Below are 6,390 nucleotides of genomic sequence, written 5' to 3'. Positions count from 1 at the left end.
CACTTTAAGACAGAGGGTAAGACACCTAAACGCTCAGCTTCCTTTTCCATGGAAAAGACAGTCAACTGAAACCAAGCAGGATGTGCATGTGCCTTTCAAGTGCAACTTATAGAAATCATTCTCATGGTGTTAATCAGAGACTATATCAGGTTGCATTAATTGGGCGTCCTGCCCTCCTGACTATGTTGTGGATGATCATGTGCTCAGACTTGTTAATCTGACAGTTTGTGCTCACCACCCGCTTACAGCATTGTCTGCAGTTCCCAGACTTATATTTTTTTTACACTGAGAGGATCAGGGAGAATTAGTACAGGGATAGGTGTGCGCACAATTGGGCGGCATATGAGCGTTTTGCTGGAAAACAGATTCTTGGGGAGACGCAGAGATTGGCGGCAAGTGTTCGCCTCCCGCGGGGATAAGCTGACAGAGGGCTAATAAAGCTGTTTTGCTGATTATTATAAATGGCCGCACACACCACCTCCTGTGCTATGCAGAGCTTTGTAAGAAATGAGTAAACAAATGCTTGTGAAACCGCAGGAATCTCAAGTGCTTATTGGTGACATTACTACTATAGTAATTCATCAAATAGCATTTGAACCTGTGGCCTTGAAAATTACAATATACAATTTATACTATACCATTTAAGAAAAAGTTTGGGGTCAGAAATTGATGCATTTCCTCAATAAAAACATTTATAAGGTCACAAAGATTTGTTTCAAATAAAGGCTGTTCTCCTGAAAAAATAATATGACAGTTTAAATTTTTTAATATGAAGTTTTAAGCAGCACAGCTGGCTTATATTTGTTTCTTAAAATGTTTCTTGAGCATCAAATCAGCATATTAGAATGATTTCTGAAGGATCATTTAACTGAAGACTGGAGTAATGATACTGAAAATTCAGTTTTTCGTCAAAATAAATTACATTTTAAAATATTTTAAAATAGAAAAGTTATTTCAAATTGTTATTATATTTCACAATATTAATTTTTTTTAAATAAATGCAGCCTTGGTGAGCATAAGCATTTAAATTAAAACATCTTACTGACAAAAAGCGAAAATTATTTGAAGTTGACCATTATGCAATTCTGTGTAATATTATTTATAAAATATTTTTTGACAGTCTAAATTCAACAGAGAAAAATACAAATTAAAACTTATTAATTCTAATTTTAAAAAATATATTTCATTCACTCAGGTTTGAATAAACACTCATAATTCTACAAACAAAATGTACAATAAAATTCTGAAGAAACATAGATCTATTAGTAGCATTTTTACACTTGTCTCGTTGGATCAAAGTAAAAAGAAAATGGTTACTAGGCTAGTAATCGATTTACTTTTTCTCAACTGAAAAAATTTTGTTTGAACAAATCAAATTTCTATGGTCAGTTAAAACTAAAAATACTCTTTGAACCAATGATGTTTTTTTATTATTAGATCACAAGTTATCACAATCTTTTTGGACTAACTTAAATTTTTACATTGTTTTAAATAAAAATTCCAAACTACAAACCAATATGGCATAAATTAAACAATATCTTCACCTTAAGAATGAGTGATTTTACTGTGTGAAATGTCACTGAATTACTGTTTGGAAAAAGGTTTATTTTTTATGTGGTCCCCCTTTTTGAATCTACTCAAAACTGAGTAATAGTTTCATAGTTTGGCGTGCTTGAATTACACTCAATACAAAACATAGTTCAGACATAAGCCGTTCTTGTTGGTTATTTTGTTGACGGTGTTTGCGGGCTGGGATGGTTACCACATTACCACAATACCGCGGTCACGTGACGCCAACCGTGGGTCTGAGCTTGTCACCGTCATCACCTCAATTTTTTTAAATTTAAAGTATTAAAGCGGTTTACCGCTATACGGCGGGAATTTCTTGCTTTTCAACCGCGGTTAGAAAAAATCCATACCGTCCTAGCCCTACTGAGATGCAGGATTAGACGAAAACTTTGCTCATGTTGTGGACTCATATCAGCCAAAAAGAGAGAATCACGAATAAAGTGATTAGACTCCGAGAGAGCAGAGTATTAAGACATGTAAACCACTAATTTAAGAATCTATGTGGAGTAAGCTTTTTAAGAGGGATTTCTGCCTGGCCTGTTTGTGCACTGTATTATAGAGTCACAGTGAGGCAAAGGGATAACGTGGGGTTTAACCCCAAAACAACTCTGTCTGTGAAGTCCGAATTATGCTGAAGGATAAGGGAACTCTCCATTGAAATTAAACATATAAATAAACAGACATATGATAAATAAACACAAAGTGTAACCACAGTGACCACTGATACATACCAAATACAGAAGACCCGTGACTTCTGCCCCCTACAGGACATACCTTATTAGCATACTGAACATAGACCAGCAATATGAACTAAGACGTCTTTTAGACAGATGGATATACTGGTTTAGTTTATTAATACATTATTTTCATAGTTCTTTACACAGTAATGTAGATATGTAAACAATTTTAAACCCAACGACTGGGTTTGTTTGGTTGAAACAACCCAACATTTTAAATTATCTTTGCAGCCACTGGGAATCAAGACATCACAAAAAATTTTTTTGGAGAAAACACATTTTCTTAGGTAAAAACTTTTATTTGATTCTTATTTATTAAACTAAAGGGCATTTTGGTTGGATTTGGGTCAGTGTATTTTTTTTTGTCCAGATTTATCAGGTCTATCTATGATGGACATAAAATAAATATAATTTTTCAGATATTTGAAATATATATTTTTATATATATAATATTTGAAAAACTTCTTTCCGGCAAAATCAAATGTGTGGTGACCAACGTATGCTATTTTGACTACCAAACTTTTAGAAAAATGTCATGACATCCTCCAGCCTGGAGGGCCCGGCATTGACCACCACTACAGACAGAAGCGACAAAACCAGTAGTGCCTTGTAATGCGGTTCGTTGTAATGGAAAGGAGGAGGCTTTTACCTGTGATCTTGATTCTAGAAAGATATATAATCCATGGCAGTAAACCCTGCCCCCGACTACTGATTTTCTTAGGGAAGTTTGAGGCTCTTCACATCTGTTCATACAGGGGGCTTGTTTCACACAAAGGTCATTCAAACAAACCTTGATCCTTTCATTATCTAATAAGGGGAATGACACAAAATTGTAGTTCTCAAGAAGAGCAGGTTATCTAAATTTTATCACATCCAACTGACATTGAAGAATAAATACATTCTAGTTCTCAATAATTGTCATAAAACATTTCTCTGAACATTGTGTAATCGTACGTTACATAAGTTTTTATTTGCACATTGTGTAACATAACTCATTTTTGGCATGCAATCCCGAAAGTTTTCTCGTTAAATGCCCTCATCCCTTCCTTTTGAGCCCAACTTAAAATTACAAAGACGAATTGTAAGATTAGACATATTTATATCAAGGGTTATAAATGTGGCCATATAGAAAAGATCACCTGTCTTAACATAATTTAAAATAAGAACAATTCATAAATTGATTTTATCAATGCAAATGGTTTGATTGCCAAGATAATGTTTGATGCTAGTTTATTTTAGTGTTATTGTGCAATTTAGAGAAATGTGCTATGGTCAGTGGGGTACAGCTGGAAGCCACTGTATCAACTGTACCTGCCATAGAATCATATGGTCTCGGATGCTGTTAAAGACTAGGCATTTGGGATGAACAACTTCATCTCATACCACAATTAGTAACTGCATAGTAAGTTGACTAAAAAGAGTATGAGTGAATGAGTTACTCCCTTACTGACTGAGTGAATGTTATTTGTTTGCTTTTACAGTGAGCTGGTTTTTAATAGTACAATATTTTTTTGTTTTATTTTAGAGATTAGCTATTATTAATCTGAACTCTCAATCTTAATTGGTCAGTGATTTACTGATGAACTATCAGTTAGCCTACAGAACAGGAACAAAGAGAAGTTTAAATAAAATAATTTTTAATCTCTTAGCTAGCACCGGCCCCTGTCTATTTTTTTATTAACTTTGTTTTATAACAAATATTCAATCAACTATCATAAACTATGCATCATTTGAAAGATAAAACACTCAAGAATCACGTTCTGAACTCGTTTTTGCAATCAATACACCAGAGAGGAAAGGGTTAAATTAATATTATTCATTATTATTTATTATCAATAAATGACCCTGAAATCATTCGGAGTTTGAAAAGCAAACACAGACGTTATTTTACAAAAATCATCAAATTATAACATCCTCCGATTTTATGTGAGCAATGAGCAGAATAGCTTTGGGGATGGAAAAGGAGAAAAAGTGAAAAGCCTGAGTTCCATCGTCTCATTAAGGTGGACCCCCGCTGTATCACAGCTGTGGTCCCTTGGAAGGACCCTCGCCTATATTGGGCAAGCGTCCAATTGGGACTGAACTCCAGAAGGAAGGTTGTCACGACAGATGCCTCCAACTCGGCCTTGTAGCCTGTGCCTCGTAATTAGCCTATGTTTCCTAGGGTCCTTGTATTGGCTCCCTTAAACTGGGCTCATAGGACAGCTTTCGTTCTGCGCCTGTAGCACGGCGCTATGTTATATTGTTCCCCAAAACGTGATTCACGCAATGGGAGAGACCATTTCGAAAGGGAACGCTCCAGTTACTAATGTAACTTTGGTTCGCTGCGATAATGGGAACGAGCATGCTCTACCGTGCTCTACAGCTGCATTCGAGTCAACGCTGCCGCTTCTGTCAAATCGGGCTTCAGTTTTCTGAGAAAATGGTGATTCACTCAATGCTCATTCCCATTATCTCAGGGAACCAATGTTATGTTAGTAACCGGAGCATTCATTTACTGTTATTCTTAATGTGTATTTTACTATAGCCCTACTTTTTAAATGCAGCCTATGTAAACTTTGTGTAATCATTTCCACGAAAGAAGTGCCTTTAGCTTCAGATGTCAAATCTTGATACCAATGGATAAAGAACTTCTGTAAATAAAGCAGTGAGGCCCTTTTTTCAAGAGCCTGTCCCACAGTTTAATAATAGAGACTTAAAAAAATATGTTTTTTGTGAAGCACTGTCTGAACTGTGTTGTCAGAGAAAGTCTACCAAAGCAGAGATCCATGTGTCATAGATCCAAGATTATTTTAATGAAAGTAGTATGTTACATTGCATTCACACAAAGTAATACTGTGAAGAGACGTGACAAAAAAAGCAAGATCTTGTAACTTATACTTGCACAATATACTCTGAAACACCTCAGATTAAATTAATAATAAATCAAAATAGTTGCTTATCAAACACTGATCTGAACTATTTACATTTGCACATTCATCTCTCCAGGAGATGCTATTATTAGTGATTTTAGTTACCGGGAACTGGTCTGTTTTAATTCATATCTATATTTTATGTTCACACACATGTACATGTTAGTGTGTTTTTATATTTTGCATGAGGTTTTCTATGAGCTAAGTCAACTGCAGGTAGCAAAACAAAGTTGTAAAAGTTTTAAAAAGTGTTGAAGCTCCATGTATTTACAAACATTACCAACCTTAATGATAGCTATACCTCTGTAGATGAGGGAAACATATTATTTATTTATTCAGACCTACCTAGGAAGAAATGATTTTTAATGCTTAAAAAATGCTTTAATGCTTTTTAGGCTCATTGAGCTCTGCCAACCACAGCTTAGATTTTCTGTAGGTTATATCTTCTCTGCTGTGCTGCTGCCTTTCTCCTTCTCAGCCGGTCAAATCCCGTCACTCATTCCATTGTTCATATTTGGCATGCCTTTGGACATTGGAGGTGGCTAAGGAAATCTTTGGTGTCTTTTTTTGCTGGCTATTCACCAATGGACAAGGGTTCGGATCACTTATAAGCCTGAAGGGTTTCTTTACTGCCTTCTTTCTTTCCTTTGACTTGTGTTCCATCTCATTAAAGAAGAAGCGTATAGCATCTATGTCATCCCATTCGACCCAGCATTCACAGCAGGCTTCGCTGTTATAGATCTTACGCAGTGGGCACATCTGACTGGCTTTCTAGTTTTCCAACTCAGTCGATTGTCTACTTCCAGCCATCATCCCATGTGCTCCAGTCAAGGTCCTCATCCCAGATAACAGCAGTCGACTGGGACGAGATTTCATCAAGCATCTATTTTTGCAATAGATGGCACCCATAGCTCTCGTCCATTCACAGTAAGCCTGGCAGGACAGCGGATCAGCCTTTTAAAAGCTCTTCTGCTCCTGAACTCTTCTCTCTTCTTTTTCAAATTGTATTAATGTCATTTGCATGTCATCATTAAAATAGTTAACTATTGGCAAAATTTTAGAAAGGATGCATTTCTTGCAAGAGTATAGCCTACAAAAATTCCACAATAGCTAGTTGAATATTGGTTAACTTTATAATGTCAGCTGAAAGGCATAGCAAGTTATTACCTTAT

This window comes from Siphateles boraxobius, unplaced genomic scaffold (genome assembly GCF_051911475.1).
Source record: "Siphateles boraxobius isolate OS27281-9 unplaced genomic scaffold, OSU_SipBor_1 1, whole genome shotgun sequence".
In the NCBI taxonomy this organism is placed as follows: Eukaryota; Metazoa; Chordata; class Actinopteri; order Cypriniformes; family Leuciscidae; genus Siphateles; species Siphateles boraxobius.
This window is presented reverse-complemented; position numbering follows the sequence as displayed.